Below are 13,821 nucleotides of genomic sequence, written 5' to 3' on the forward strand. Positions count from 1 at the left end.
AATGTTCTATCAGTTACAATGTAACAAAGTTATTACAATGTAACAGCTTTGTTACATTGTAACTACGCCGCACCCGACGTCACTCGCCGCCGCCGCATACGCGTCTGCGCTGCACGGACCCGACAGAGCTCTGAGCTATATGGCTCAGAGCTCTCTAAAGCATCTTTGTATTTGGGCTCCAAGGAGCCCCATCGGTCCTTAGCAGACCAATGGGGTTCCTTCTGATTTGAAGGGGCAAGGGGACAGTGACTCCACTAAAGCAGGTGTGTGTATAACATTATTTTAATAGTAATGTATTATTATACATTATTATTCCCATGCCCAAGTTCAGAGCAAGTTATGTTTTATTACTCAGCCACTGGGTGGCGTGTGGAGTTCACTTTTTCTTCCTGGCACGCCCCCAAGCAACCAATCAGATCAGTGTATAGTGTAAACTGTGCTAGGCTAGTGTTAGTCTGTGTGCAGGCTAGGCCTGCTAGCCTAGGGCAGCCTTAGCCTACTACTAGCTTAGGTAGGTTAGGGATTATAGTTAGTTTTGTACTATACTAGTTTAGTTGATTTGTACTGCTGTAGTCTGTTAGTTTATAGCTTCAGTAGTGTGTTAGTTAATAGTTAGTTACTGACTGAGTGTGTACAGGCCAGCATCCGTTGTGACCTGTGAGTCGCTGTCATTTGCCTGACCCTATTGATTGCGTCTGACCGTGTGTGACCGACTTTAATTGTCACTGTCCGTCACACGAGTTAGTTAGTACTGTAGACTACACTACTGCTGTTACTACTATTTAAAAAAAGAAAAGAAAAAACTTTCATTTTTTGTTGTCCCTCAACACCAGTCACCACAACCAACCCAGACTTTATTAAAGTTTACACCCTTTCCTGCCCTTTTCTACACCTTTTTTTTTTACTGTATTTGTATATTATTGCACAATGACTAGCAGAGGTAGAGGGCGAGGCACCACCAGGAGAGGAAGCGCCATTGCAGCAGCCACTGCCAGCAGCAGCAGGTCTGTGACTGGTCTGCCGCCAGCCACTGACCGCAGAGTTGAGGAGGAGGGAGCAGAGGCGCAACAGCCACGCATTGAGACGGGTCGTCACCCCCGGCCCATTGTGGAGAGTCAGGTGCAGGCTGTGGTGGAAATGATGGCAGAGCAGAAAGCCTCCGTTTCCAGCCAGGCCTCCAGCACCAGCGAGACCAGTGGCACCACCACCAGCACTCCGGTCCGCAGCAGGCAGAGGTCAAGGTGACCCCATTGACCAGCCTGCCCTCACTGAGCTTGGTCTTCACCCCAGTGACTGCAGCCGTGTACAGGGATGTTGTGGAGAAGTTTGAGCAGGAGATAATGGGGACATCATCATGCAAGGAGGAGGAGGAGTTGGAGGTGGAGCAGTTTGTGGTTGGCGCTGATGAGGAGGGGTGTGATGCAGGGGATTTTGGGGTACAGGATGTGGTTGAGGCGGGCTCAGAGGACATGTTTGGGGATGATGATGACATGCTGGATCCTCCACCACCAGTACCACCAGCACACTTGCTTGAAGGCAGCTCGTCATCGGAGGAGGAGGTGTCTCTGGCGCAGAGGCGTGGCAGCAGCAAGGCGGCAAGCACAGGGCGTGGAAGGCCGGAGCCACAGCCTGCTGCTTCAGCCGCTACCGTCCGCAGCAAACCTCCAAGCAAGCAGAAAAAAACACAACCCTCCAAGGGCCCAAAAAATCCCCAGCCCTCAAGCTCGAAGGGCAAGTTGAAGTCCCCAGTCTGGCGGTTCTTCACTAAGTGCACAGTGGACGCAACCCGTGCAATTTGCAACAGTTGCAGTGTCAGTCTCAGCAGAGGTTGCGATCTCCTCAAGTTGAGTACCTCGTGCCTGCAGACCTACTTAGAGAACAAACATTTTGAGGACTATAGTGACTATAGTGAGTATATGAAGCTCAAGGACAGTTGTGCAGGCAGTGGTCAGAGCCAGACAGCCACTGCACAGACTTCAGCAGCAGCAGCATCCCACCCTCCTGCCCATCCAGCAGCAGCAGGAGCACAGCAGCAGCAGCAACCCACTGCCCCCCCCCCCCCCCCCCCCCGGGCAGCCAGTCCTCAATGGCCTCATCAGCTCCCTCCACAGTGGCCTCCTCATCCTCCCGTGCAGGCAAGCAACGACACCCTGCTCAGCGAGTCATTCCCCGGTGTGACCAAGGTGCTGCCTCCCACCCACAGGCGCATCCGGGTGCTGAACGGGTTGCTTGCCCGGGTCATGTGCTCCCAGCTCCTGCCGTATTCCTTTGTGCAGGAGGGAAGTGACATGAGAGCGCTGCTGCAGTTTTGGATCCCGGAGTGGCAAGTCCCCAGCCGCCACGGCAATCCCAGCACTGCACCGCTTTGCCATGGCGAACGTGGTCCGCGTGCTTGATCACACCGTGAGTACGCAGATCCACATAACCATGGATTCATGGAGCAGCCGTTTTGGGACAGACCGCTATCTGTCCTTTACGGCCCACTGGGTCAGCCTGGTGGAAAGCCAGAGCGAGGAAGCAGCAGGTCCACCCTCGGGCGCATCAGTGGCAGCAGCGGCACCAGTCGCCCACTATGTGGTGCCACCGCGCAGGGTCAGAGGAGAAGCAGCAGCTCCTGCCGCCAAGCGACACCGCATCAGCGTTAAAGGAGTTGTCAGGCAATTTTTAATGAAATAAACGCTACTTACCGGGGGCTTCCTCCAGCCCCAGGCTCCCAGGACCTCCCTCGCCGCAGCTCTGCCCGCAGCCGTTTGCCGGAGCTCTGACCCGGTCCCCGACGATGACGTCAGAGCGGCCTGGAGGTCGCTCTGTACTGCGCCTGCGGCGAGAGAGGTCCTGGGAGCCTGGGGCTGGAGGAAGCCCCAGGTAAGTAGCGTTTATTTTATTAAAAAATTGCCTGACAACTCCTTTAAGGCACATCACTGCCAAGCGCTGCTGGACATGGTGAGCCTGGGGAAGAACAGCTTGACGGCAGCCAACGTGCTCCGCTACCTGAGGGAGCATGAGAAGACGTGGCTGACCCCCAGAGGCCTCCGAGTCGGATTGGTAGTGTCCGACAATGCTGCCAACCTGCTGGCTGCCATCAGCAGGGGACACTTGACCCACGTCCACTGCTTGGCCCACGTCCTCAACCTGGTGGTGCAGAAGTTCCTGCGCACCTATCAGGGGATGGAGGAGCTGTTGGAATCGGCGCGGAAAATTGTGCGCACTTTCTGCCGCTCAGCTGCTGCCGCAGCAAACCTGGCAGAAATCCAGCAGCGCGAGGGCCAGCCACGACACCGCCTTGTCATCGATGTGCCAACTCGCTGGAACTCCACCCTGGCAATGTTGGAGCGGCTGGTTTAGCAGAGGAGGGCTGTCAACCGGTACATCATGGATGGCACTCTCGCCGGCACCACCAAACTCCAGCTCCTCACCAACGCACAGTGGGGGCAGATGCAGCAGGTCTGCTTGGTGTTGGCTCCCTTCCTGCAGGGAACCAACCTGGTGAGCCAGGATCGGGCATCCCTCTGCCAGTGGGTGCCCTTTGTTTGTCTGCTGGACAGGGCACTTGGCTCTATGGTGGATTTGGGAGAGGAGGCCCTGAACCAGCTAGAACAGCAGCCGCCTGTGCAGTCCACTGCTGCGCAGGTATTTGAGTCCCTGGAGGAGGAGGAGGAGGAGTTGGAGGTGCTGGACGTTGCTGCTGAGGGGGAACAGCGGAGAGCAGCAGCAGTGGTGCAAGGGTGGAGAGAGGAGGCTCAGGGGTCGGAGGAGCAGGAGGACCGTGACCCTGATGTCTCTGTTGCACGGTCCGCCCTGTTCCCCATGGCAGCGCACATGCTGCGCTGCCTGCGCACAGACCCCAGGGTCAAGCAGATGCAAGCGAGGGAGGACGCCTGCATCAGCATGATCCTGGATCCAAGGCTGAGGGGAGGTTGGCTCAGTTTCTGCCTGCTAGAGACCGTGAACAGCGAACAAGGGAGTTGCAGGAGATCCTTGTTTGGCGACTGGAGGAAGCCTTCCCCCAGCCTTCCACCCCCTCTGTCCCTGTCCAACCAGGCCGGTGCCTGCGGCAAGCAGCAGCGTCAGTCGCCCAGGAGACCTGCTGTCATTGACGCTGGCACTCTACATGACGGTAGAGCAGCCGAGAGAGGAGGTGCGTGCAGCAGCCACCTCCTGTCAAAGTCACAGCCAGCGCATGACCCGGATGGTGGCTGAATACATAGGGTCCTTCAGTGGGCTTGACACCGGCAGCGCGGAGCCTGTGGACCCTATGGAGTATTGGGTGGAGCGCTTGCACATCTGGAGTGAGCTTGCACAGTACGCCCTGGAAGTTCTGTCTTGCCCCCCTTCCAGCGTGCTGTCCGAGAGGTGCTTCATGCCGGTGGCATGGTCACAGAGAAGCGCTCTCGTCTGTCCACAGAGGGCGTGGACAGGTTTGGATTCCTTAAGATAAACCAGGCCTGGATTGAAGGCACGTTCCTGGCACCTGTTGTCGGCGACAGGAGGACATGAGGTGCCTGGGAGTTATTCTTTGACATCAACTTTCAGTCCTTGGGTCCTGATAATTTGGCCTGGTTTTTCTTTAGTTGCTGTGGTATTAACGCTAGGTACCATGGCCCGCAAGACATGCCTGCTTCTGCCACATGTCTCTCCTCCTCCTGCTGCTGTATTTATTTATTTATGTATTTATTTATGAATTCATTTATTTATTTATGAATTTATTTATGAATGTATTTATTTATGTATGTATTTATTTATTTACAGTATTTATAAAGCGCCAACTTATTACGCAGCACTGAATTGATTTTCATACTCCTGCTGTCTGTGTTCCCACCACCAGGGTCCACAGATTACATTGCCTGCTGCCATTCGTCACTCCTCCTCCTCCTGCTGAATTTATCCACCTGCCTGTCTGTGTTCCCACCCCCGTTACATTGCCTGCTGCCACACATCACTTCTCCTGCATCTGCTGCTGTATTTATCCTCCTGCTGTCTGTGTCCCCACCGCCAGGGACCACAGAATACATTGCCTGCTGCCATTCGTCACTCCTCCTCCTCCTGCTGAATTTATCCTCCTGCCTGTCTGTGTTCCCACCGCCAGGGTCCACAGAGTTAGGCGCCGCTGCCATGCACCACTAGCTATTACGCCACTACAATAGCTATATACTGTTGTACACCCCAAAAAAATTCTGAGGTGTCTGGGTTGAAAACTGTGCTGTCCCAGTTGTGCATTGGACACAATGTGGGCTTCACGACTGCTGTCCGGAACCTCCTGATCTTGCTGTCTTTATTTACAGCCGTGGTACTACCAACGGTAAGAACCATGGCCCCGTTACATTGCCTGCTGCCACACGTCACTCCTCCTGCCTCTGCTGCTGTATTTATCCTCCTGCTGTCTGTGTCCTCACCGCCAGGGACCACAGAATACATTCCCTGCTGCCATTCGTCACTCCTCCTCCTGCTGAATTTATCCTCCTGCCTGTCTGTGTTCCCACCGCCAGGGTCCACTGAGTTATGCGCCGCTGCCATGCGCCACTAGCTATTACGCCACTACAATAGCTATATACTGTTGTAAACCAAAAAAAAATTCTGAGGTGTCTGGGTTGAAAACTGTGCTGTCCCAGTTGTGCATTGGACACAATGTGGGCTTCACGGCTGCTGTCCGGAACCTCCTGATCTTGCTGTCTTTATTTACAGCCGTGGTACTACCAACACTAAGTACCATGGCCCCGTTACATTGCCTGCTGCCACACATCACTTCTCCTGCATCTGCTGCTGTATTTATCCTCCTGCTGTCTGTGTCCCCACCGCCAGGGTCCACAGAATACATTGCCTGCTGCCATTCGTCACTCCTCCTCCTCCTGCTGAATTTATCCTCCTGCCTGTCTGTGTTCCCACCGCCAGGGTCCACAGAGTTAGGCGCTGCTGCCATGCACCACTAGCTATTACGCCACTACAATAGCTATATACTGTTGTACACCCCAAAAAAATTCTGAGGTGTCTGGGTTGAAAACTGTGCTGTCCCAGTTGTGCATTGGACACAATGTGGGCTTCACGACTGCTGTCCGGAACCTCCTGATCTTGCTGTCTTTATTTACAGCCGTGGTACTACCAACGCTAAGAACCATGGCCCCGTTACATTGCCTGCTGCCACACGTCACTCCTCCTGCCTCTGCTGCTGTATTTATCCTCCTGCTGTCTGTGTCCCCACCGCCAGGGACCACAGAATACATTGCCTGCTGCCATTCGTCACTCCTCCTCCTCCTGCTGAATTTATCCTCCTGCCTGTCTGTGTTCCCACCGCCAGGGTCCACTGAGTTATGCGCCGCTGCCATGCGCCACTAGCTATTATGCCACTACAATAGCTATATACTGTTGTAAACCAAAAAAAAATTCTGAGGTGTCTGGGTTGAAAACTGTGCTGTCCCAGTTGTGCATTGGACACAATGTGAGCTTCACAACTGCTGTCCGGAACCTCCTGATCTTGCTGTCTTTATTTACAGCCGTGGTACTACCAACGCTAAGTACCATGGCCCCGTTACATTGCCTGCTGCCACACGTCAATCCTCCTGCCTCTGCTGCTGTATTTATCCTCCTACTGTCTGTGTCCCCACTGCCAGGGTCCACAGAATACATTGCCTTCTGCCATTCGTCACTCCTCCTCCTGCTGAATTTATCCTCCTGCCTGTCTGTGCTCCCACCGCCAGGGTCCACTGAGTTATGCGCCGCTGCCAAGCACCACTAGCTATTACGCCACTACAATAGCTATATACTGTTGTAAAAAAAAAAAAAATTCTGAGGTGTCTGGGTTGAAAACTGTGCTGTCCCAGTTGTGCATTGGACATAATGTGGGCTTCATGACTGCTGTCCGGAATCTCCTGATCTTGCTGTCTTTATTTACAGCCGTGGTACTACCAACGCTAAGTACCATGGCCCTGTTACATTGCCTGCTGCCACACGTCACTCCTCCTTCTGCTTCTGCTGCTGCTGTATTTATCCTCCTGCTGTCTGTGTTCCCACCGCCAGGGTCCACAGAATTATGCGCTGCTGCCATGCGCCACTAGCTATTACGCCACAAATTTAGCTATGCTGGGGTTGAAGATAGAATTTTACAACAGAAATGCAGAAAAAAGTTTTCCAACATTTTTTTTTGTTTTTTATTACACCTATTTAAATGTGATTTCCCTTTACAAAAAACACGCATCCGAATTCGCGAACACGAATTTTTACCCAAATTTTGTTATCGAACACGAACCCGAATTCGAATAGAATTCGGCAATCGCAATCGAATTCGAATCCGAATTTGCCCCGGACCCGAATTTGAATGTACTCGAATCGAATTTTGGTACATTCGAGCATCACTGCCTTCCACCACTCCCCCCCAGGTGGTGACCCGCCTTGCTCAACCCAAAAAAGGCCCAACTACCGCTTAATAGGCTTGCGTGCATAGCTGGTTCTCAGCCACCTCTGGTTTGTTGCTACTGATTATAAGGTGGCAGCTGGAGGGCTAAAAACTCCTCTACTGAAAAACTATGCCAGGTACAAATTTGTCATCGTATAACAGAAGTAATTTCAAAGTATTCAGCTTCACATGAGCAAGAAGTTACGCTCATAATTTGTCATAAGTGAATACGCAAATCATTTTATGCTCTACAAAAATCCTAGTTGTTCCGTGTTTTGTGACATCACTGGGTACTATGTAAACCCTCCCACTTTTACCAATACCAGTTGTCAGCTATTGTAGCAGGTCCAGCTACAAAAGTAATTACCATTACTATTATCTCAGCTCTTTCTTTTCAGTAAGCCAGCACTTATTCAGTGAGGAGACCTTGGGCAAGACTCCCTGACACTGTTACTTCCTATAGAGCGCTTCCTAGTGGCTGCAGCTCTGGCACTTTGAGCCCACCAGGAGAAAAGCGCGAGATAAATGTTCTTGTATCTTGTCTACTCAACATAGGGGACATTTTTTTCATTTTATGCTGCTTTTTCCAATTAAAGTCAGCTGTACATCAACAGCAAAACAAATGTGAGCAGCACTAGGGAGGGACGTCAAGTATGTACTGTTTACACAGTGTGTGTATGACTTATTACAGGCACACGGTTCAGTCACATGGCACACATCAAACACCTATTATGTCTCACATTCTTTGGTCCAGGCTGTCTCAGATGAGATTTAAAGAGACACTGAAGCGAAAAAAAATATATGATATAATGAATTGGTTGTGTACTATGAATAATTACTAGAAGATTAGCAGCAAAGAAAATATTCTCATATTTTTATTTTCAGGTATATAGTGTTTTTTCTAACATTGCATCACTCTATAATATGTGCAGATTACACAACACTCAGCATTCAAAATGAGTCTTTCAGAGCAGTCTGTGAAGTAATGACATCTCCTCTAGCAGAGGAAAAGTAAACAGTTCAATTACAGTTGAGATAATAAAAGTCAGATAACAGCCCTCTCCACGACTAAGTTAGTCGGAGAGCTTAATAGCTTTTTTGCATAGAGATAACAACTGGAGTTTCTCAACTCTTCCTGTACTGGAAACAATTAGACTGATGTATCTGATCTTAATGTTTTTTTTCTTAGCTGTACTACACATACAAATCATAATATCATCATTTTTTTTTCGCTTCAGTGTCTCTTTAAATATACACTTACATAAAAAGATAGATAAGATGACTTTTTGTATGGCCACGCCAACACTATAAGTAGGTGCCACAGTTGTTGTGACCTATAGACTCCTATAGACACAAGCCCCGCAATCCAAAGGATTCCCATGGGTACTCCCTTCCTCCCCCCCCCCCCCCCCCTCCAAGATTGCAGAGTACAGCAGCAGAACTGTAATTATACTACCTGCTCCACTGCCAGTAAGGGATGGTCAATCATGCAAATAATTTCTAGTTCATGCAGCATAATGCAAATGTATGCAGCATGAAAATGCACCAATGGAATTCCACTGCATAAAAAATGTAGATAATTCTGCATCTACTCAGAATTATTTGCATATTTATTGACCCCTTTCTCTCACAAGCAGCCACCTGCTCTAACTTTTCCCACTACTGGAGTCTTGCCATTTATTGTGTGATGTCAAGTGGCAGACAAGAAAGCCAGAATGGGAGTGAGTTAGAGCTGGTGTCTGCTCTCTGGTGTCTGAGGAGTAGGCCCGGCCTAGTGCTACTCTGCAGTTTTGTGTGTGTGTGTGTGTGTGTGTGTGTGTATGTGTGTGTGTAAGGAAGGGGGGGGGGTATAATGGCCACAGTAATATTAAAGTGCAGAAATTATGGCAGAAGTTGTTTTCTGTGGTCAGGGAATGGTGGTCACGCTTCTTACTGGTGGAAAGTGGTGGCTGCACAACATACAGTAGAAAGATGGGCACCGTCAAGGTTTCACTGGAAGGCCCAACATTTTATAGCCACGCTCATTGGCCTTGTGTTATATAGCATGATGATGCCTTTATTTATTTAGTTTCTATGGAATGTCTAGCAAGAATAACCGGCACCACCTACAAAATCTACTCTTCAAAACAAGGAAATCATTACATTTTTTTTTACTTTATTGCAGGGATTTTTCCTATAAAGGTGTGTCAAAGGTTTATGAAATGAATAATTAGCATCGCATGACTGGCTTCAATGCATTTTCACAGTTACAGCCCAGTAAAGACAGTGCAAAGATCAGAAACCATATACTCGGCACAGTATACCACATATCACCAGGCCTATGGTTGCCAGGACAACGAGGCTGATCCTCAGCAGTGTACTATATACTGTGTGCTGCTCCTGGCCTATATATAATAAGGGCCCATTTCCACTTGTGCGGTGCGAATCGCCGCGGTAAAAATTTGCATGCGGATGCGAATTTCGCATGCGGGTGTATGCAAATTTTCATGCAAATACGCATGGATGACGACGTATGTGAATGTAACCATGGCAGTGCCTGTGTGCTTTTCCATTGATACCGTGCGAATTCGCATGAAAATTTGAATGCAAAAACCGCATGCGAATTCTCTATTAAATACATTGTATGCGAATTGCATAGCGGTATGCGGTTTGTGAATTCTGATGGCTCTGCCGTGCAGATTTTTTCTGCACAGAAAAACACTCAGAAATCCTGACAAGTGGAAACAGTCCCATCCACTTGTATTGTCTATGCGAATCTGCATGCAGGAAACGCATGCAGATTCGCACAAGTGGAAACGGGCCCTTAGACTAATTATTTTACGAGTTCCCGAACATCACAGCACTGCCATAACCATCCAAGCCTGAGTTTTGTCTACTTAAAGGACAACTATCAAAGTTAACTAAAATTCTAAATGCCACATATATTTCCAGTAATTCCTAGCTAATAGCAATACAAAGGCTTGTTTTTCATCTTTTCAAGTTTTTATGTGAAGAAATTATGACATTTACAGAGAACAGTTTTCACTGTGGGCATTACTATGGAGGACTGTACCCAGCACATCCAGGATACAGAAACAGTCCTCACTGTCTGTAATCCTGTGACTGAAATATCTTCAGAATGATAGAAAACAGAAATATAGCTTCACATGTGTGTAAATAACTAATCAGCTGCAGCTCTATGTGTTTCTCTGTCTCTGTCTGCCTCATGCAGTCTAAAGTAAACAGAGCTTACAGCCAGAAAAACTCATTCTGAATGGGGGGGAGCATGCTAGTACAGGAAAAAGTATAGTTCCTTTTCTTCAGATCTGCAAGAAAGCAGTGTGTTTGAGCAATGCAGAAACAAATAGTAAACCATTCCTCTGCAAATAGTGACATAGAAGTTGAACCTATCTACACGATACAGCTCTAGCCCTGATGCCGACCCAAGCTGTTACAAAAGCTGATAAATAAGGCATTTTTTTCACACAGGCTGTGATGAGAGACCTCTGAAAAGCTTTCTATTGTTGCTGGCTAAAAGCTCTATAGGTATGTAGGGTTTACAGAAGGACAATTTCTTTGATAGGTCACCTCATAAACACATAGAAGGAAGGACTGTCACCAGAAGGGATCAGGACTATATCCCTCGGGACAGTTTGAGGCTGAGTCTGTACAGATGTGTCGCTAGCCTCTAGTTGTTCTATTGCTATGCAGGGGGGAGGAGGGCCGATCAATCAGTGTGCGATGGAGCAGGATGGAATGGGCAGGGTGAGCATAAGAACAATGCTTGGCTGAGTCAATCTGCTAGACGGACTGTTTACTGATGCACCAAGGAGGATCCAAGGGCCACTGTACACCCGGCAGATTATCAGCAGAACCAAGACCGGATTTATACTTTGTGTGCCCCTAGGCCAAGTATGTTGTGGTTCCCCTTCCATGAGCAGCAGCCCCCTCCCATTCCATGTGCAGCTCCCTTTTCCATGTGTATCATCCATGTACAACAGCCCTCCTCCCATTCCATGTGCAGCTGCCTCTTCCATGGGTATCATCCATGTACAGCAGCCCCCTCCCATTCCATGTGCAGCCCCCTCTTCCATGTGTATCATCCATGAGCAGCAGCACCCCTCCCATTCCATGTGCAGCTGCCTCTTCCATGGGTATCATCCATATATGCAGCCCTTCTCTTTCATGAACAGCTTCCTTGAGCATCATTTTCCCTTTTTGTTGTGCTGTTCCTCATTTTCAGCCTCCTCTGTATATGTACCAACTCCTCTTTCATGTCCAGGTGCCCCCTTGGGCTCTAGCCGCCCAATGCCCGGGCATTTGTGGCCTTTCCAGAAATCTGGCCCTGGGCAGAATCCACAAGCATGTGTACAGAGCTTTAGAGTGGGATTCAGGAACCAACGTTGGAGAGCAATAAGAACACAAACAAAGCAGGAAGTTTTGAATCAGGATGATGACTTTTATTGGGTAACTTAAAAGAATAAGAAATGGTATCATCCTGATTCAAAACGTCCTGCTTTAACTGAAGGCTACCATGGTACAAAACTCTACAGCTACTAATAAGAACATAAGCGATGCAGCAAAGCTGGCCTGGAGTTTGTAAAAAGTGTCAGTAACAGTTTGCCACCCTCAACTGGTTCATATCGGAATATAGAGGGGGTTTTCAAAAGGGTTCAGTAAATGAATTGATCCATGACTACACTCATATGCAGCCACCACAGTGAGGGCTTCTTTTAATAAATGGGGCTTCCTTAGATTTATGAAATAGAAGTTCTTGATATGAATGCTGCATGTGACTGCGCAACCTCCAACTCACTGACCATTCAACAGCTCTCACTAATAACAATAACATGCCTATTGCGCTTTTCTCCCAAAGGACTCAAAGCGCTTAGGCTCTCTCAGAATCAATAATTGATAGTAGGATGAAGTATTCACACAACAAAAGTTCTATTTCTGCAAATGCCAAACTCAACAGGGGGGTTTTCAGTCTGGATTTAAACACGTCCAGAGATGGAGCTGTCTTCATCTGCTGAGGTAAGGAGTTCCAAAACGTAGGGGCAGCATGACCGAAGGCTCTGGGAGCAAACGTTTCCAAGTGGACTCTGTGTATGACTAGATTATTAGAACCTGTGGATCTGAGAATGCGGGGATTGCTACATAGCTGCAACATATCTTTCATGTATCCAGGGCCCAGATTATTCAGGGATTTAAATGTCAGTAGGCCGATCTTGAATAGGATCCTCCGTTTTATAGGTAGCCAGTGAAGGGAGTGCAGGACTGGCGTTATGTGGCAGTGACGGGGTTGGTTAGTTAACAGTCACTACATCCTGATTAGTGTCTGGGACGGATCTAGGGGGGGGGGGGCAGACGGGTATCTTGCCCCAGGCGCAGTTTGTTGAATTCTTAAAAAGGCGGCAAAATTTGGTTGGGGAATGGCAGTTTAGGCGCCAAAACCTGATCTTTAGGCACCAAAACCTGACCATTAGGCGCCAAAACTGGATGGGGAATGGCAGTTTAGGTGCCAAATCCTGACCTTCAGGCGCAAAAACCTGACCTTGCCCCAAGCGCAACTTGGTCTAGATCCGTCCCAGATTAGTGATGAACAGAAAATGCGCATAGTTGTAATTTCCCATCATCAAAATTGGCAATTGCGATGCAAAATCGTAATTCGAAATTTTAGGGAGAACCGTAATTAAGTTAATCTGCTGTAATCAGGAACAGGAATTTCAGGTAAATTTTGCGTCATTTTTGTGTAATTTTGTGCTGACTTTAAGGATTAACAGGCAGCACAGCCCCCATACATGCTATTGTCACCAAAATTGTTACATATGTTAAGGAGAATAGCAGGTACAGGTCACAAAAAGACCTTGTTCTTTTTCAGAAAATATCTTCTAAAAAATGCAAAGTAAAAATGGTTTTTAAACTGTCATTTTTCTGACTTAAATTTAAAACTGGAGCAAGAATGATATGGAGGCTGCCATATTTATTTCCTTTGATCCTTTGCCTCTAATACTTTTATCCATAGCCCCTGAACAAGCATGCAGCAGATCAGGTGTTTCTGACATTATTGTCAGATCTGACAAGATTAGCTGCATGCTTGTTTCTGGTGTTATTCAGACACTACTGCAGCCAAATAGATCAGCAAGGGGCTGCCAGGCATCTGGTATTGTTTAAAAGGAAATAAATATGGCAGCCTCCATATACCTCTCACTACAGTGGTCCTTTAAAAGTGATTTTCTCAAAAAGTACAAAGGTCTTTTTGCAAAATCCTTACTTTGATATATGACAATAGCTTGTATGGGGGCTTTCTAAAGTCGGCAGGAAATGATGTGAAATTATGAGTGATTACACAAAATCAGTTGAATTTACAAATCGAAATTATGTATGGCCGTAGTTGCGAAAAATTACGCAAAACAATTTTTTTTGCCTAGACTTATTTTGGGGTTTTCCACTTT

The sequence above is a fragment of the Hyperolius riggenbachi genome, chromosome 8, assembly GCF_040937935.1.
Source record: "Hyperolius riggenbachi isolate aHypRig1 chromosome 8, aHypRig1.pri, whole genome shotgun sequence".
Classification (NCBI taxonomy): domain Eukaryota; kingdom Metazoa; phylum Chordata; class Amphibia; order Anura; family Hyperoliidae; genus Hyperolius; species Hyperolius riggenbachi.